We start from the raw sequence: 21290 nt of genomic DNA on the forward strand, positions 1-21290 counted from the left end.
CATGACATGGCATCATGCAAACTTCATAACACAAAATCACACTGTGTCAAGCAATGACACGTAAAAGAGAACTTCACACAATGAACAAGTGCAGTTTTGTCAACCTACATGCAATGGTGGTACTACAGTAGCATTTACAGATTAGTATTACAAATAGATTTATAGATATAACTCCTTCTTATATTGGTGCCACCACAATTTCTACCACTTCATAACTTTTATCGCCCTTTCCTTCACAATCCACCTGGAATAACATCTCTCTCCATCGCTTTCCTCTCTACTATTCCTTCCCCATACACTGATTTCCCATCTTACTTTCCAGAAAACTGCCAAAGACCAGACAAAACAAGGAATCAATAAATATCATCAGAGCAGACTTTACTCAGTAACGGTTGTGATGTAAAATGTACCGAAGTACACTACTTAAAAGAAAACATACTTAAGTAAAAGTAAAAGTACACTCTTTAAAAATTACTTGAAAAAGTATAAGTACACAAAAAAGCTACTCAAGTACAGTAACGCGAGTAATGTAATTCGTTACTTTCCACCTCTGTTTGTAGCTTTTCAGCTTTTCACACTCTCCCAGCCACACATGCATGCACGCACACAAGTCTTCTGGTTGGGGAGAGAGCTCCCTTCCTCGGCTCTCTCTCTCCTTTTATAAGGCGCGGTCACTGGGGAAGACACACAAACACAGGTTAACTAACATCAGGTGCAGTGATTCTGCCACTTACCTTCCCTGACTCTGCCCTCCGTTCACAGACTGATGCTTGACCACGCCCCCACTGCCATATACCCCCACTGCCCAACTCAGGCTGGGGAGCCGTCCGGCCTGCAGCTGACTCCCCCCCCCCTTGACAGGAGAGGAAATCCGCCACGACCATCTGCACCCCCAGCCTGTGGACCACCTTGAACTTAAATGGCTGGAGTGCCAGATACCAATAGGTGATCCGCGTTGGCATCCTTCATGCAGTGGAGCCACTGGAGGGGCGCGTGGTCCGAACAGATGGTGAAAGGGCGTCCCAGTAGGTAGTAGCGGAGGGCGAGGACTGCCCACTTGATGACCAGGCACCCCTTTTCTATGGTGCTGTAGCGGCCCTCACGCACCGACAGCTTCCTGCTGATGTACAGCACTGGACGATCCTCCCCCTCCACCTCCTGGGACAGAACAGCCCCCAGCCCCCTGTCCGACGTATCCATCTGCAAAACAAAGGGGAGAGAAAAGTCAGGGGAGTGTAACAGTGGCCCCCCACACAGTGCAGTCTTTACCTCAGAGAAAGCCCACTGGCATTGCTCCGTCCACCGGATCTGGTGCCCCCTTTTTAGTGAGATCAGTCAGTGGGCTGGTGACATCCGAATGATTAGGTATGAACCTACGATAGTAGCCAGCCAGTCCCAGGAAGTATCTCACCCCCTTTTTGGTCTTGGGCCTCGGGCAGGCCGCAATCGCTGCTGTCTTATTAATTTGGGGACGCACCTGCCCATTGCCCAAGTGGGAGCCCAGATACCGTACTTCCACCCGCCCAATCGCACACTTCTTTGGGTTGGCTGTGAGACCCGCTCGCCTCAGCGACCTAAGGATGGCCCTTAGGTATTTCGATTACGTTCATTATGTCTTATATTAAATATAGTTAGGTTTTTTTTTCTTTTTTTATCAGACATCTAGTTTTTGGGTTTGTTTACCTGACATGTTTCGACGTACGACTGTCGTACGTCAAAACATGTCAGGTAAACAAACCCAAAAACTAGATGTCTGATAAAAAAAGAAAAAAAAACTAACTATGGCCCTTAGGTGTTGTAAATGCCGCGGCCAGTCATTACTATAGATTATGATATCGTCTAGATATGCGGCTGCATAGGTGGCATGGGAGTGGAGGACCCTATCCATAAGCCACTGGAACGTAGCAGGCACCCCAAACAGCCCAAAAGGAAGTGTGACAAACTGCTGGAAGCCAAACGGTGTGGAAAAGGCTGTTTTCTCTTGGGATAATGGAGTCAAGGGGATCTGCCAATATCCCTTTGTCAAATCCAGTGTCGAATAAAAATGAACCGTGCCTAGTCGATCAAGCAACTCATCAATCCGAGGCATTGGGTATGCATCGAATTTAGACACCACGTTGACTTTTCTATAGTCTACACAGAACCAGACCAACCCGTCGGCCTTGGGAACCAAGACCACCGGACTGCTCCAGTCACTGTGGGACTCCTCGACGATGCCCATGTCGAGCATGGCCTCGAGTTCTTCCCGAACCACCTTTTTCTTGTGTTCGGGTAGCTTGTAAGGGCGGCTGCGCACTACCACCCCCGGGGGCGTCTCAATGTGGTGTTCTATGAGGCAGGTGCGGCCGGGCAGGGGTGAGAACACGTCAGAAAATTTGGTCTGCAACTGGGCAACCTCCGTGAGTTGGGTTGGGGAGAGGTGGTCTCCACAGGGGACCGGAGCGGTAAGCGATGTCAATATTCCCTTTTGAACCTCCGGCCCCAGCTCTGCCTTCTCCGGAACCAATGACACCAACGCCACGGAGACCTCCTCGTTCCAAAGTTTTAGCAGATTGAGGTGGTAAATCTGTAACGCCCCACCCCTGTCCGTTCGCCTCACCTCATAGTTGACGTCCAGGACTCGCCATGTGACCTCAAAGGGTCCTTGCCACTTGGCGATCAATTTGGAGCTCGACGTGGGCAACAGCACGAGTACTTTATCTCCCAGTGCGAACTCCCTAAGGCGCGTGCCCCTGTTGTACAGGCGGATTTGCCGTTCTTGGGTCTGCCACAAATTCTCCTGGGTTAGGTGTGTGTGTGTGTGTGTGTGTGTGTGTGTGTGTGTGTGTGTGTAGTTTTGCGTGCAGGTCGATAACGTATTGAATTTTGTTGTTGCTCGTTGACGGTCCCTCCTCCCAATTTTCCCGCAATACATCTAGGATGCCACATGGCTTACGCCCATATAATAATTCGAACGGGGAGAACCCCGTGGAGGCTTGTGGGACCTCTCACACTGCGAATAACAGGGGCTCGAGCCATTTATCCCAGTTGCGTGCGTCCTCGCGTACACATTTTTTAATTATGTTTTTGAGGGTGCGATTAAACCATTTGACTAAGCCGTCCATTTGTGGGTGATAAACGCTGGTGCAGATCAGCTTAATTCCCAGTAACCCATACAGGTTGCGCAGTGTGCATGACATAAATGCAGTGCCTTGATCAGTCAGAATCTCTTTGGGGATTCCAACTCGGGAGATGACGTGGAAGAGTGCTTCCGCAATACTACCTGCTGAGATATTGCGAAGAGGCACTGCTTCTGGATATCGCGTTGCATAGTCCACCAGAACTAAAATAAAGCGATACCCTCGTGTTGACCGATCTAATGGCCCGACAAGATCCATCCCAATTCTTTCGAACGGGGTGTCGATTAATGGCAGAGGGTGCAAAGGCGCTTTTGGAATGGCCGCTGGATTTACTAACTGGCATTTGTGGCACGCCGTACACCACCTACGGACATCGCCGCAAATCCCTGGCCAATAGAACTGGGCCATTATTCGGGCTAGTGTCTTATCCTGCCCCAAGTGTCCAGCCATGGGATTAAAGTGAGCCACCTGGAATATAAATTCCCGTCGGCTCTTTGGGATCAAAAGCTGTGTGATCGGCTCCTTCATCTGAGTGTCCTGCGTCACTCGGTATAATCTATCCTTAATAATGGAAAAATAGGGGAAGGATGGGGTGGCGTTTGGCTGGAGTGTTTGACCATCAATTACTCTCACTTGGTCAAACGCATGCCGTAGAGTCTCATCTCGCAACTGCTCTAACGGGAAATCCATGAGGGATTCCCCGAGAGAGGGAGGAGGAGCCTGCTGCTCCTCACTCTGACGCGGTGATGACGTAGATGGCTCTGTGACAGCTGCTCCCATCAATGCCACACCGGGACCTCCCCCTGCTGAACTATGGCAGGCCCCACTCTTCACAAAATGAGTCATTAATTCCCGAAATCCTGGCCAATCAGTCCCCAAAATTATCGAGTGGGTAAGGCAAGGATTAACCGCCGCCTTTACACTAAATTACTCCCCTCGATATAGAATGTGGACCAACACTAAAGGGTAGTTGTGAACATCCCCATGCACACACAACACCTTCACCAATTGTGCTCTCCCCAATGCCTCGTCTTGCACCAGGCTTTGGTGGATTGAGGTCTGATTACAGCCGGAGTCCACCAAAGCCTGATACGTATCCCCTTGGATACTCACCGGTATGCGATATGCTCCGGCCCAATCGAGGGCTGTCCCTGGCGCGTCAGGGATCCGGACCACCGCGCCCACCTCCATCGCCGAGCACTGATGCTGGAGGTGCCCCGGCTCCCCGCAGCGCCAGCAAACTGGCCCGGGCTCTCTCTCTGCACCGGTGATCCGGAGCTCACTCACCTGAGAGGGGGGAGAAACAGACACGGAAGTGGGAAACGGTAGGGCATCGAGGGCGCGGCGGGCCGGCTGGGGTGGAGCCAGCCCCCGCCTCCGCAGTGGGGGAACGGGGCAAGGACGAGGAACAGAAGGCGAGAAAGAGAGAGAGAGAGAGGAGACATGCTGTCGGAACAGCCACCAAATGGTCCTCCGCCAGCTCGATGGCCTGATCCAGCGACGCCGGGCAACGGCACTGGACCCACTCCACTGTTGCTTCGGGAAGTCGGGCGATGAATTGTTCCAGCGCCACCAGATCGACAATTCCCTTGGCATCACAGTTGTCAGCCCTCAGCCACCACCAGCAGGCGTCCCAGAGTTGCTAGCCAAATGCGAACGGCCGGCCAACCTCCTCCAGGCGCAGAGCATGGAAGCGCTGCCGTTGTTGCTCCAGGGTGCACCCCACAAGCTGGACGACGGCCCGGTGGAGGTCGGCGTAGACCAGCCAGCTGTCGGCGGGGAGCTGTAGTGCGGCCAGCTGCGCCTCGCCCGTTTGCAGGGGGAGGAGGTGCACTGCGCGCTGTTCCATCGGCCAGCCCCAGGCCTCTGCTGCCTGCTCAAAGAGCGCGAGGAAGGCCTCGGGGTCGTCGTGCAGGCCCATCTTCATTAGGGTGAGGTGGGGAGGGCCCGTGGTGGTGGAGGTGGTGGACCCCGCCGATGTGAGTAGGTGCTGGAACGCCTGGCGATCTTCCTGCTGCGCCAGTACCAGGGCCTCGAACCTTTGCTCCTGCTCCTTCCAAAGGGCGACCAGCGCCTGGTGCTGGCTCTGTTGGGCCGTGGCGAGGGCATGGATCAGATCCTTGAAGGAGGAGGACTCCATGGGGCTGTTCTCCTCTGTGCTCCGATCCCAGGTTTCGGCACCACTGTAGGAATCAGAGTGAGTGGGTGGAGCACAGAAGTATGGCAGGCCAGAACTGAGTTCAAAAAACTCTTTTTATTTGTGGCTTTTCAGCTTTTCACATTCTCCCAGCCACACACGCACGCACACAAGTCTTCTAGTTGGGGAGAGAGCTCCCTTCCTCTGCTGTCTCCCTCCTTTTATAGGGCGTGGTCACTGGGGAAGACACACAAACACAGGTTAACTAACATCAGGTGCAGTGATTCTGCCACTTACCTTCCCTGACTCCGCCCTCTGTTCACAGACCAACGTTTGACCATGCCCCCGCTGCCACAACACGTTTGGACACATGGTAATTTTTAACATACTCCTCCCAGACAGTTCATCAGATTCATGTCAAACTTGACGTACATGATGCCAAGATATTGCTGATGTTGAATTGTGAAGGGATTTTTGATATGTTGTAATATATTGAAATGGCAATATTATGAATTCTAATACTCGCCACATAAACAGGAAATGTAATGAAATCATAATACATTTAATTATTTGGCTGAAACCTGTCAGGCTATTAGAGAATGTGATTATGTGATTATGACATCTAGACACCCAATATGCCTGTCTGGTATAGCGCCACCAACTGGCCAAGGAAAGAATAGGGTTTTGAATATGTGTGTTTTGACACATGATGAACACTCACACTCATGCATGCACACACACTCATACATGTAGCACGCGCACACACACACACACACACACACACACACACACACACACACACACACACACACACACAGTTGCAATCATATACACACACATGAATACTCACACGAGAATGGGTGACATACAATTCTGTGCACACACATACACACACATTCATATGCATATATATGCATACACACAAACACTCTCACTAGTATGCACTCACATGCACACGCAACATCTATGAAACACTCTCTTTCACACACACTTACTCACTCTCTCTCCCTCTCTCCCTCTGACAAACAGACACACACACACAATAATAGTGACCTGCCATCACTGTGCATTTTGTTGTAGACATATGAAAACTCTTCATGTACACACACACACACACACACACACACACACACACACACACACACACAGGAAAGTTAAGATGACTTAAGATTACAGCATGAGATAGAGATAAGGAGGAGACATGTATAGTTTTGTACAAATATAAATGTATATTTTCACACCACAGAAACACACACACACACAGTCTTTGTCTGTCTCTCTCTCTCTCTCTCTCACACACACACACACACACACACACACACACACACACACACAGACTTACAAAGACATATTAATCCACATAATCACTCAAAATACACATCAGACAGTCACAGAAATGTACCGTACACACATATCCACACAAATGCACGCATGCGCGCACACAGTAACATGTCACCCATAAAACAAAGACACACTTAGACTCACACAGTGACAAAACGAACACACACACACACACACACACACACACACACTGTGGGGTGCTGAGTTGGTCACGTTTACTGCAAGGACAATGCAGGTAGTTGAACCCCATTCCACTAATGTGGAAGTACCACTACCACTGCCTTTTGCTTTTTTTGTGACTTTGGGAGAAGCAAAATCATCAACAACAACAGCATGTCATGAGGAATCATAAATTAGAAGCGGCCGATTACAAAACAGTGGGTTATTTACACAAAACAGTGAACTATTTACAAGAAAGTAACCATGCTGTTGTGATGATCGAAACAGAACCCCTCGTTCTTAGTTTGTTAGTAACAGATGACTAGAAAAGCAAAATTAATGTTTGTTCAGTTAAGGGTTTGTTTGGGTTTTTTTAAGGGAAGCTCACACTAAGTGGCTAAGTCACTAAGTGAATAGCACTTTATCAGTTGTAAATGGTTTCTCACATTTAATTCTAACAAGTTGTTGTGAACAGAACACAAAGCAACAGCAAAAGTCTCAGAGTTGGTTGACAAGGAGGCCGAGTCCAGACCTTATTTTTCACATGCACATGATCAAATACACAAACACAAGTACAAATATAAACCTAAGCAAAAAAGTTAGAAAGTTGAATCTTAAATATATTGTCAAATGGAAAATGTACACACAATAGCTTCATGTGTACTAAAGTACAGTACATGCATGTTCTTTTCACATATACATGGTCTATTAATGTACCTGCTTCAGTGGTAGGTTCTGAAACAATCTGTGTGAAGTTTTTGGCTGCCATAAAGTCAATAAGGCACTGAGTTTTTAAAGCATCTTCATTAAAATCTCCCAAAATGACTATGTTATTACTGTACCTGCTTGGGATAATAGGTCAAGCAGATTTCCCAAATAGTGTTTGAATAGTTTAATGTGATATGATGGAGTTCTGTAAATTACCACTAATATAATATCCAAGTCAGTATAGTGTTTCACTGAACACTCTAAATTCAAATCTGGAATGTTTTGTCTACTGTATGTTAAGCCAGATTTGGTGTACATGCCAACTCCACCATGTTGTAGACTGCGCAAAGCATTCAACTGGCAGCTGTCTTCAGAGTATGCTGAAGTACGTGGAGTGCTGTGAAAATCATAGTCAGCTAAATTTAGTCTGTCAGTAGTGAAAAGAGAAGGGAGCCATGTTTCTGTAACACAACTAGGAAGCAGGGTTTTAACACAAGTTCTCAGATCTTCTATTGGCCCTTTTCCACTACCCTTTTTCAGCTCACTTCAGCTCGCTTCAGCTGACTTCAGCCCGACACGGCTCGCGTTTCGACTACCTCAGAACAGCACAACTCAGCTTGCTTCAGCCCTACTCAGCACCCAAAACTCGCACGGTTTTGGAGTGGGGCTGAAGCGAGCCAAACCGAGCCGAGTGGGGCTAGGGGCGTGAGGAGACACTCCCCTGTGCACTGATTGGTGAGGAGGAGTGTCCTCACATGCCCACACACGCCCCTTGAGCACGCTGGGATCTGTAAACACCGTAAACCCGGAAGAAGAAGAATTACGAATTACGAGAATTTCTGAAGCCTTATGCGCCTCGCCTCATCTATATGCTCTTGCCAGTATCTGTTGGCGTTGTCGGTGACAACAAGCCACAGCACCAAGACCAGCAACACTAACGACTCCATGTCCTCCATGTTTATTGTTTACTATCCGGGCCGTGAGACTACCGCTTAAAAGGTCACTGATGTCACTGTTTGCGCCGCCTAACGACATCACGTGACGTCCACCCACTTTCGCTAACTCCACCCAATGTGTCCACCCACTTCCAGCCAGCACGGTTCAGCGTGGTTGTAGTCGAAATGCAACTCCAACAGCCCCACTCAGCTCAACTCAGCCCAACTCAGCACGGCACGGCTCAGCCCAACTCAGCCGCGTTGGTAGTGGGAAAGCGGCATATGTGTGCTTGTAAGCTCTGAACATTTAATAAATAGACTGAGAAAGTTTCTGACAAAGGCGTTACAAAATCAGTGTCACACAAAAATTGTGGCATTTTGTTAACTGTTTGCTGAGTTCTATCTTTACAGTAAATGGCTCCCTCATTAAAATCCTGTATAATTAGGCCTGCTATGGTTTTTACTCGACTTAGTGCTACCGTACATATGCTTGGCCGGCAGCAAATTTTTTTTTTAAGGAACACAACAGCTTCATCAATTGTGAGCAATTGTACCTTATGTACAGTAATTGCCCACGCCAAAGTTAATGGATACTGTCTTCGTAAACTACCCTTGCCCCTGTTGTCTACCCTTTCTTCTGCGGGAAATATTGGCGTGGAGTTCTGTAAACGTGTCTGTTCACAAATGTACTGTTTTCTTCTCTGTCTACCTACCTCAGCATCATCAAACTGTACATATAATCTTACTGGAAAAGGCTTGCCTTCTTGTTTGTCTATCACACACCCCATTAACTAATCCGTCTGACACAATGTTTTAATTAGCATGACATGAGCGCCATCACCCAGATACAAGTGGCTTGGTAGGTTTGAATTGTGCACTCTAGAGTGTGGCTTGCTCATGAGTACCATCTTTCCTGTTCTGTGGTCTTTTTTATAAGCTTGTGCATTAACGCACACATAGTCCTCACAAGATTTAGTCAGTCGCTGACTGTTGTGCTCTTGCACTTGGTTATTTGTTGGAAATACTGTATGTGCAATGCTGAACTTTCCTCACCTGTTTCTCTTGCTTTCAAAAGAGCAATGTCTGTTTGGGAAAGAGGAGTTTCTTTCTTGTGTGTTCTCAAATGATTCAGCAAATGAGCAAACTCTATGTCTTTCTGTCTGACAACAGCTGTCAATTCAACTGTTAGGGTTTCTTTTTTTCACCTCTGGCCCTCACCATCTCGAGATCAGTCCCCTTGTGTCACCCAGATGTCTGGGGGTGAGTCGCAGAAAAAAGAAAGGAACCCCACAATCTTTATTCGCAAGTCCCCCCTGAGATGAGAGTACACAGGGGTTTTATTATATATATATATATATATATGTGTGTGTGTGTGTGAGTGAAACCTTGGCTCAGTCATGTCATATTAAACAAAGACTATGTTTAGTCTAACAAAGAAGTGTCTTCTCCACTGGACGAAGGTCAGGTTACACAGGAATAGTTTAAAATCACTGTTCTAGTATATGTAAGTTCTAAAATATTAAAATCATAAAGTCTTAACACCTTGTGCAGCAATAAGGCTAATATAAAATCTATAAAACTAACATGAATCACTTAATGCAGCTTTAAATCTAACATTCAATCATTTCAATACTGAAGAGACTAGTTAAATCTAACAATCCTAAATCACGTGTAGCTATAAAACTAACTTAAATCATGGCTTTAAATCTAACTTTTAATCCCAAATACACGTTGGATATGCAGTTGTGGGTGTGTGGGTCGTAGGATGTCAGACTATGGTGTGATGGTATGATGACGTAGGTCAGTAAACCTTGGACTGAGCAAAACATCTTAATTCCATCAATATGTATGTGTGAGTGAAAATATATCCTGTATACATTTCATATTAGCAGATGTTCTAACAGATATCAACATTTACGCACAACCTTAGGTCAGAGATAGCACAGGGCAATATATTCTGATAGAATGTTCCAAAAGATATCAATATTACATCTCGAGCAATGTGTCTAGCTTAGACAGAAGGTCACACAGTAACTTGGTCAAGTTACACAGGAGACAGAAGAATTCAATGCCTTCTAGCTGAAATAGTAAAATAGTGTTCGGGTTTTGCTGGGATTCGAACCTGGTTCACTGGTGTGATAATCCAGCAAACCCCCACTAGGCCGATGACTCAAATGCAGAGGCGTGAGTAGAAAAAGTATCAAAAGGTTTATTTACAATATTTACAATCCAAAGCAAAAACAAAAGTATAATCCAAACGCTCAGAAGATAACCGGAAAAAAAAGTTCAAAGAAACAAAGAGCCAAAAAACCAGAAAAGAAGAGGTAAAAATACAAACATTCAGAGGATCCAAAATGGTAAACACAAAGTCCAAAAAGTCCAAAAGAAAGCAAAGTACAAAAACCACAAAGACACGGGCAAGGAAATCGGAACAGAGGTTACTAGAGCTAAACATAACAGCACAAAGACTCCATGACAAGAGGCCTGAACTCAGGGGTATAAATACACAAACTAATTAAGGACAGGGCGGGGCAGGAAACAGGCAATAAGACAAAAACAAAACACAGAACACAGTGGTGACCTCTAGAGGCCCAAAACAAACATGGCCAGAAAAGGAAATAACAGTGGCTTCTAGAGGCCAAAACAGTCCCAGTCCTAACAAATAGAACAGAACAGAACAATATTAAGAATAAATCCTTACAATTTTGTCACTAAATAAATTACTGCCTTCTTGGTCAAGAATAAATACTTACAATTATTTATCCTTACAAAGGAATAAAACCTTACATCAACGACAGAAAAATTGTTCCACAAGTTTATCCCTTCAGTGTCCACATACACTGGTTTACCTCGCACTGGCCCAAGCTGAAAGTGGTCCCCAACTGCAATCACACTGACATTGCCAAATGGTGAAAAACTAGCTGTTTGTTTAATTTGTCTAAGCCGGCCATGAATATATGTTAGCAATTTGTGATCTACCATGGAAATTTCGTCGATTATTAAAATTTGTAATTGTCCTAATGTTGATTGTGGTGTGTTAAGCTTTTCTTCACCAAGAGGAGTATATGGCAGCTTAACATCTGTTCCTATAGAAAGCGCACTGTGGATTGTGGCAGCTTTCAAATTGTAAGCTGCAATACCAGTTGGCGCAATCAATAGCACACAGACTGCATCAGGATTATGGGTGTTCCTGCTTAAAAGTCTATTAGCTTCATACTGTATGACTCTAATTAAATGACTTTTGCCTGTTCCAGCACCACCTGTAACAAAAACATGAAATGGTGGTGGTCCTTCTCCCTGAATTCTACCTAAACACCACTGTCTGATTTTGTTGAAAACTGCTCTGTGTGTCATTTAGGGATCATATCAAAGCCAATCCATCTGCTCTAGAAAGCCCATTTTTTTTGCTTTTCCACATGCAAGTTCTTTTCATTTCCATCAGTCAAATCTGGTATGTCTTCAACAGGGTCTTCCACCTCCACTAACTGAGCTTATTCAATTTGTAATTGCTGACATTCTAAGGCCCTGTCCACACGGCAACGGATTCAGGTGAATCCGATAAAATTGTTTATCGTTTTGGCCTGTCGTCCACACGGCACCGGCGTTTTGGGTGCCCCAAAACGAAATCTTTTGAGAACGGGTTCCAGAGTGGAAAGATCTGGCAACGGCGCCATTGCGAAGTCGTCTGGATGAGTAGAACAGATTTGTTTACGATGACGTCACAACCACATGTGTTTCACACCGGGTAGAAGTGTAACCAACTCGATGCGAGTTGTCAACAAATCCTATAACTTGGTTCATGAAACGCACTTACAAAATATTTTCACTGTGAATATTTATTGTGTAATGGTGCAAAGTGATAGAGAGAGAGAGAGAGAGAGAATAGCCCTTAGGGCAAAGTCAATCCCGTCAGCAAAAATAGGGGAAAAAAAAGGAGCGATCTCACCTCTTCAGATGTTGGTTTAAGTCCTACAATACATTCCTCAAAAAGGGCATAGAAGAACAAATTAATCCATCAACGTGTAGCATTCAATTTATTCCGGACCATTAAAGATGCCGCCTTCCGCGTAGAACCATACGTCATCCTCGCCGCCATATTGGATGGGTCAAAGCAGAGACTAAAGATGCCTCATTCATGTGCTGCGTTTAACTGTACCAACAGGTTTGCCGTCCAAACGAGATCACATGGGATTACCTTTCACAGGTGAGACTGGAAAAATACTTTTCATTGTATTTGGTCATTATAATGTAATTTTACGAAAAGATTTTTCTGACTTTGTGGCTAATATGAAGTCTCGCGCATAATAGTTTATGCACACGCGTCCTTACTTCTTCTATTGTTCTGGTGTCTCCGAAGGGACCGTCTTACAGCGCCCCTAGAGGTGTGGCATGTGTATTGCATCGTTTTCAGCAAGCGTTGCGTTGCCATATGTACCTGATATTTTACTGATCCGTTGCCCATGTGGACGCGATATTTTTTTTAATAACATCTCGTTGCCGTTGTCGTGTGGATGTAGCCTAAGTGCTCCATCTCTTGTTCAGGACATAATTGACCCCATGCATCTTCCAGTAAGCCATTGAATTGTTCTTCAGCTAACTGCAGTAAATCTGCATCTACCTCAAATCTCATCCTATTGTGGTCAACAATTTCTTTAACAGACTGCAGCTTACCATCTGCATAACAAACATGTCCATTATTATAAAAGTCCTTAAATCTTTCATAGCCTGGTGGTTTTAATTGCATGTCCAATTTATATGGAAGAAATAACTGCAACATTGTTTGATGAAATTTTTCTGGGTCTTTTGTTGCAGAAAAGTAAGCATAGCGTATAGCAGCTGGTGCTGTACGTGTTCTGCGCAAGATACTGGTATATCCTAAATCATTCTTCAATTTAACCTTATTTGCTGACTTCTCATTTGCTGACAGAATGCGGAACTCTGATGCAAAAGTTGCTAAACACATCTGATCAAACACATCTTCATCTGGTCTGTTCTTGTACCTATCAACAATGCTGGTCATCCACATGTCATCTGTGGACAAACCTTGACTTTCTGCACGGCCTCTAAAAACAGTTAATGGCAGGCTCATTTTCACAACATTGTCTCCTGTTGGTATAAATACCACTGTGGCAGCGGGGGCGTGGTCAAGCGCCGGTCTGTGACAGGAGGGCGGAGTCAGGGAAGGTAAGTGGCAGAATCACTACACCTGAGAGCAATTAACCTGTGTTTGTGTGTCTTCCCAGTGACCGCGCCCTATATGAGGAGGGAGAGCGAGAGCGGAAGGAGCTCATCCCTGAACCAGACGCAGGTTGTGTGTGTGTCTGTGCGTGATTGATTATTGTTAGACTGAAAAGTGTGGCAATAAAGCCAAGTTATAAACCTGATCTCTGTCCTGCCGTCCTCTGTGCTCCACCCACACATAGGGAGTCCTACAACCACTTTACGGGAACATTCTTTTAAGTGCATATTTGTCGAGCTGTAGACTGCCTCCTGTGCACTGACATCACAGTTGTGCAAATAGACACTGCCTAACTTCTTCAAAGCACTTTTTGCATCAAGGTTTTTGTTTTTAGATGCTTCTCTTTGCGCATTACCTAGAAATAGTCCCATTTCTCTTTCTGCTTTAGAAATGTATGAAATGATGTACACAACACATGCGTATGCATCCACAACATACTGAATATCCATGTTAGCATTCCAACACTTCAAAAGGGGCTTACTGTACTGGTTGACCCAAACTTCTCCTGGCTGTCTTTTTATTACAATTTGTGTTTTTCTCCCTAATGTTTCATTAGCCAGCTGGTAATCTTCCTGGGTAATTCCTAAAGAGTTGAACAACTCATGAACAGATGAATAACTTTTAGCTTCATCTGCAATGGCTTTTTTTGACATCTCCCAAAATAGCTTCAGCTACATCCTTACGCATCTTATTGTTATTATCTTTAGAACATTCACATGCCTCTCCTAGTGGACATTTGCATGGGTCATGACCCTCACTCTGATGTTCATGGTCCTCCTTTTTACGACATATAAATGTGCGAGTAGATGGGGGACGAGGAAAATTAAACCTGTAAACTGTGCTTTTCTTTTTACATGTTTTTGCGTGCCTTTTGCTATGCTGTTGCACAGTTGACACAATGTCCAATAATTCATTGTCATCAGATGGCAACTCACATGTTACATATTTGTCAACAAATTCTACTACTTCACTGTCTGTATTTTTGTCTATTTGTGGTGCATTCTCAATCCAAAACAAACAATGAGCATGTGGAGAACCCCGCTGTTGAAACTTTACACGGTAGAAGTAATCCAATATTTTTCCAATTGGGTGAGAAGGAGACATAAAGACATCCTTCAAAAAACAATGCCACCTGAAGTCGAACATTCGTGCGGCAGTAACAGGGTTGTGTCTTAACATTTCACACTTGTCAGTCCATTTCAATGTCTCAACACTTCCCTGTCTACCTTCCTGTTGCATAATACTATACAACAAGTTTGTCCAACGCATATCAGCTGATGAAAATGAACAGAACCATGATGGGATACCTAAATTTTTATTAAAGCAAATAAATCTTTCTGTACACCTTGTCAGAAAGCAGGAGTTCCACGTATAGGTTTCAAGAACCTGTATCCTTCATCATGTTGAAGTAACTTGTTCAATGCGTCCCCATATTTTAACATGTCAAGTCCAATTTTACTGGCTTTAGTCTCTCCCTTTGCCTTTCGCAAGGCTATGGATACATTTGATACAACTTGTTCAATTTCAGACAAATATTGAGCATAGAAGATATATTCAACATTGTTAGCAAATCTGCCATCTGCATTCAAAATCCTCATGTTGAAATACCTAGACAAAGGTCAGTCTGTCTTTTCTAGCATCACTATATGTATGACACCCTTCTGGGAACAATACAGGAAAACACTTAGCCTCGTTTGATTGGTCTACAAGCATTTTGACCAGGCTGTTCCCCTCAGCCAGAGCAAGATTCAAAATACTGTCAAAATATTGGTCCAAAACTTCCTGTCCAATATCAACTGGCTGGAGACAAGTATCCATGTACATGCAGTGTTGCTGCCTGTCATGCAAAAGCTCATCTTCGTTGTCACCTGGAGCTGGTTCTACACTATCTGTTTCTTGATTATCCAGTTCATCATCTACAGCAGGGGTCACCAAACTTTTTTCTCTGGGGGCCACATTGTCATTCCTGACTGTGATGGGGGGCCGGGGTCGGGTCAGCTATATAACATAGAATTGTATGACCCAGACAAATATGACCACCAGCAGGCCTCATTGTGTAGTAGAGATTACTAGCCTGGCACAGCCATCCCCACTACTATATCCACACTACTATATCAACACTTGATTCCTGGCACATATGTTTCTCTTTACTAGTGGTTTGCAAAAGTAGTAATTGAGTCTTCACACTTTGTTTTAATTTGAAATACCACAGATATTCCATTTATTTATTTTCTAATAAAAATAACATCAAAGCTGTCAAGGTAAGAAACATCTGCCTAGTTGAGGTGATTGACACAAAGGTGAGTGGAAAATTATAAATTGTAGGTAGGCCTGTTGATATTATTAATAATATTAATAATAATTGTGTGCAGCACTTAATAAAGGTCAAATAAATAGGCCTATGAAATAAATACATTTAAAAAACAGTGAAATTATAATAATATGAGCAATAGATCACAGCAGTTGTGCTGTGTCCTGCACGTCATTGCTCTCATCCATGGCCAAAGCAAAAAAACTCGAATTCTGACGCTCTCTCATTCAGCTGGTCATACACGTTGTCCCCTAAATCTTTGGTTTGCCTGGTCATAGCAGGTGCGGAGAGACTCACCGCGTTGAGCACATCCTTCTTGTCGGGACACACCTCCTCGGCCACAGCAAGCATGCATACTTTAACAAAGTCCCCATCAGTAAACGGCTTTCCATGGGTAGCTAGTAGGTGAGCTACCTTATAGCTAGCTCGGACAGCAGCCTGGTTGATCTGGGTTTGGCGAAGGAATACATTCTGTTGTGCAGCCAGTCCGCATTTCATCCTCCGAATCCTGTCTTCTCTTGTTTGCCCTCGCAAACTAGCATACTCTTTGTGGCGGGTTTTGTAGTGACGACGCAGATTATATTCTTTGAAAACCGACACACTTTCTTTACATACAAGACAAACTGCACGGTCCTTACACTGAATGAAAAAATAATCGGTGGTCCACTGTTCTTTAAAAACTCTGCACTTTCTGTCGACTTTTCGCTTACCGCTAGCCATTTTGCTGTCCTGAACACTGACAGTTCTCTGCGCATGCGCTGCCTGTCACTGCTTGATCACGAGCATATGACGAAAATTCGGAAAATATGAATGGTTCATAAATATCAATTTTAATTGATAAAATCAACAAAATATAAGATGCAGACATTATTATTTGCCAAAAAGCAATTTAAAAAAATAGGCCATGACCACTTTTGGGGATTGCCTCATAGGGCCAGTTCAAGTGGTGGGGGACAGAGGGGCTGGGGGGCCGGTCAAAGGGGGGTGGCAGGCCGGAGTCAGCCCGCGGGCCGTAGTTTGATGCCCCCTGATCTACAGCATCCTTTGAGAAAACATTCAACCAGTCTTCACTGAACTGTATATCTTCATAATATTTGTTGTTCTGTTTTAGATATCTTAATGCTTGGTGAACATGCTACATATTCACATACTCATATTTGTAATGTCCTTTGTAAGTCAGTTTTCTTTTGAGTTTTACACGCAAAAGAGAGTGGTCAACATCTGAACGTGACAAAACATTTGTGGTTTCAACAATGTTTGCAGGAACACATGTAACTGGACCATGAACTCCATTTTGACCACCTTTAGGTAATGCTAACAACTTCATGAAGGGAATGTGTAAAGCAATCAAATGTTGTTCTAGATTATTTAAACAACTTAGTTCTGAGGCTATGGCTGATAAAGATAAACTGTTATGCACACTTTCTGGAGGCATTTAACTTCTTCTTAATTTGGTATCACAGGTATGGCAGATCCACAACTGACTTCTACATGAGCCTACCAAGCGCATTCAAGAACACACCCTTCATCACATTTATGTAAATAGTCTTCAGTAATGCAGTTTTCTGCAATTAAACTAATTTCTTATGTCTTTGTGTATACACTTTCGACACAGTCTTTTACCTGATGCTTGAAAAGCAAGCGGTGGCATACACAGCACACATAATTGGGACTTTCCTTTACTTTATCCAAAAATGTAGACATAACATTTTTAAATAACTTCTGACTTGTCAAATGTTGTTGCCTTTGGTTATGATTGTACTTTTTCAGTTTTTCACGATGTTGGACATTTGTCCTATACTTCACTTTGCTAGCTTTTTTCACTGCACTCCTATGCAAAGCATTTTCTTGATACTTCATTTTGCTGGCTATTTTCTTGATACTCCATTTTGCTGGCTTTTTTCTTGATACTCCTATGCAAAGCATTTTCTTGACACTTCACCTTGCTTGCTTTCTTCACTGCAGACCTATGCAAAGCATTAACTCTATACTTCACCTTGCTATATTCTTTGACTGCAAATCGATGCAAAGCATTCTCGATACTTTGCCTTGCTCGATTCTTTGACAGCAGATCCAGAGCCTAATCTAGGAATTTGAAAACAGGGGACAGATCCCTCACTAGTTGTAGAAACAGGGGACAGAAAATATTAACATGGGTAAAAATATCCTTCATTTGTTCCAGTTAGTGGGGACAGAAAAATAAGTAATACATTGGTAGATATTTTCAAGAGTACATCTATAAACAGAACAGTTTTATTAATAAAACTAAATACATGTAACAAACATTCATATCAGATGTTAATCTATATAATATCATAATTATGGCACTATACATATCCTTTAATACAGTGATATGAAAACCATATCAGCAAACACTTATCCACAGTTTATAGTATTGCACAAACATTATGATCAGATCTGAACTTTAAAAATGTAAAGATTTTAGATCAAAAACTATATGAAGAATTATATACTGCAAAACCTTACAAATATGACTAGTTTTCTGTTATATGACTAGGTTACTGTTTTACTATAAATCATGTGACTAGCCTATTTTTACCAATTTGACCACCAGTAGTATAATGTTGCATTTCAAATATGACTAGGTTAATATTGCATATCAAATATGACTAGGTTAATATTACATCATTTGATATAGTTAAGTCTAAAATCCATGTAGTCTTGCCACTATTAATTACTAATAAGATGAAAAAAATCTGACTTTCTGAATAAAATCACTATCAAATATTTAAAAATGCTATCATATTTGTTTTGTTCAGACCACCTTTCATGAAAGTGAAAAACATTAAACAATCTACCTATGTTTAAACTAGATTTTGACATAAATGACTGGAGATAATCTCAAAATTCAGACTTCCTAAAAAGTATATAATCTCTATCATTTACAATCTTACAGTACCTACAATTACACAAGAACAGATTAAATATATTTCATAATATTTTTAAATAAAACTTACATAATACCAAACATTATCAAACTAATTGTATGTTGGCATTAGGAAAATAATATCAAATTCAAACTTCAAAAACCATTATCAATCAGATGACTTAGTATGTCTTCACACTGTCATATAATTACTCTAAGACCATATTTGTACACAAACTTATATATGTCTTATATATCAACTAAGCACCTTTACTATTTGAATATGATTAATAACATAATACTAAACTGAATTAAGCAAATTACTCCCAAAAAACAACAACTAGCATTCATGTAGAACTTATCTTTAAACTAGTTTTTGACATAGATGACTAGAGATAATCCCAAAATTCAGACTTCCTAAACAGTATATTATCATGATAATCTCTTATTATTTACAGTAATGTTACAGTACCTACCATTATACAAGAACAGATTAAATCTATTTCATAATATCTTGTATCGGGTTGTGTAATGTCAGCTGGATTAGTATCTGTCACTTCTGTGTCTTCGTTTTGTTTCCTTTTATCGTCCAAAGGTCTTTCAACGTGACCACGCGTTTTGACATTGTTATGTTTGGCTGAGACAGAACGATATGCTATGTGCTTTTGGGTATTTTTAAAACACTTCACACGATTGGTTGAGATACACTGTCTTCCAGTTCAGTGACCAATGATATAATAGTTCACAAAACTGTTTTACCCGCTAAATAAACCATTCAGAATACTTCGGTCCTTTCCGATATTTTCCGATTGGTGTGTAAACAACGCTATATTTACCGCAGTGCTTGCTAGCTGGTGCTGACAAATTGATACGCACAAGATTCAGTAAAACGCGACTACACGCTCTCTACTTATAAATGCGTGACAAAATGAATAGATACGCGATATCACTCTCATGCCCAAAGAGTGGATGTGCGACAGACAGATAAAAACCGCGTATTATCGCGTATTACGCGCCCTAGATTAGGCTCTGAGATCTATACATCAAATTATGTTGATATTTCAATTAATTGGCCTCTGTCTTTGCTTTTCTGAGTTCTGCACTGTCACAGTAACGCTTTCTTTGAAGAGTACGCTTCCTCCTTCTTACGCTTTCAAGGTACCAATCATTATAAATGCTAGGCCAAAAAAAATTTAATACTTTGTTTAGGGTTTCATGCTGTTTTGAGTTTGGCTCGGTAGGTAGGGATTTATTTTATTTATTTTATTTTTTTTGAGAGATGATAAAATAGGGTCGGGTTTTAGAATTTTTTTTTTACCCATCGAGATTTCCCGGCAGCCAATTCATAGTATTCCCAATTCATAGTATAGTATTCATAGTAATAGACCACCTTACCTGGCAACTTTTTTGCTGGGCAGAGAATAATTAGCATGATGGGATGTAGCTTTCATCATGATATCAAATGCATTGGTTCGTGCTATCTTGTTTGAGGGTTCAGCAGCTGCTTCAGAATCATTTTGTATACATTTCAATTTCAAAACTTTTAGATTCTTGAAAACACCGAACACATTTTTGAGTGGCTGTCTGTACATTTGGTCAGTGTTATCCAAAGTTGTCCATGGCCCTTTAGCTGATTCTGACATCGATATCTCCAGATTTGTTGTTGACAAACATGCAAAGTCAGATTCAATATCTTCAAATGTTTTACGGGTATCCAAAACATGAAATATGTTCAATCCTCCTCCGTGTTTGCAAGAATCTTGTAAAATATTGACAACAACATTCTCAGCATCCATCATGGCGTCCATCTTCTCGCGCTAGCAACAGCAACTTCCCGTCTCGTATATAACGTGGACGCTGATTGGTTGGTGCACTGGAACAGCTTCAATATGGCGCCGGCGATATTCCAGTCTAACTTTGGTGAAATGTTTGATAAGCATTTCGTTTTTATTTGTCAACATGTATATATTTTAGAAAATCTGATAAAATAGTTAGATTTGCCAGCTAATTTCAGTGTCGGTCGGGAAACCCGAAACAGAAATTTTTTTTTTCATATTTTGGCATTTAGACATGCACAGTCAGCTCCATTTCAATGGGTTGGTCGGGAAACCCGAAACAAAGGTAATTTTTTTTTGGCCCTATTTCTCATCTCATCTCATCTCTAGCCGCTTTATCCTGTTCTACAGGGTCGCAGGCAAGCTGGAGCCTATCCCAGCTGACTATGGGCGAAAGGCGGGGTACACCCTGGACAAGTCGCCAGGTCATCACAGGGCTGACACATAGACACAGACAACCATTCACCCTCACACCTATGGTCAATTTAGAGTCACCAGTTAACCTAACCTGCGTGTCTTTGGACTGTGGGGGAAACCGGAGCACCCGGAGGAAACCCACGTGGACACAGGGAGAACATGCAAACTCCACACAGAAAGGCCCTCGCCGGCCACGGGGCTC

At 43.0% G+C, this 21290-nt stretch overlaps 1 pseudogene; it reads right to left on the reverse strand.

Moving 5' to 3' along the window:
• LOC132884579 (uncharacterized) overlaps positions 1-21290 on the reverse strand; it is a 64557-nt pseudogene that overhangs the window by 41285 nt on the left and 1982 nt on the right.

The sequence above is a fragment of the Neoarius graeffei genome, chromosome 4 (genome assembly GCF_027579695.1).
Source record: "Neoarius graeffei isolate fNeoGra1 chromosome 4, fNeoGra1.pri, whole genome shotgun sequence".
NCBI lineage: Eukaryota > Metazoa > Chordata > Actinopteri > Siluriformes > Ariidae > Neoarius > Neoarius graeffei.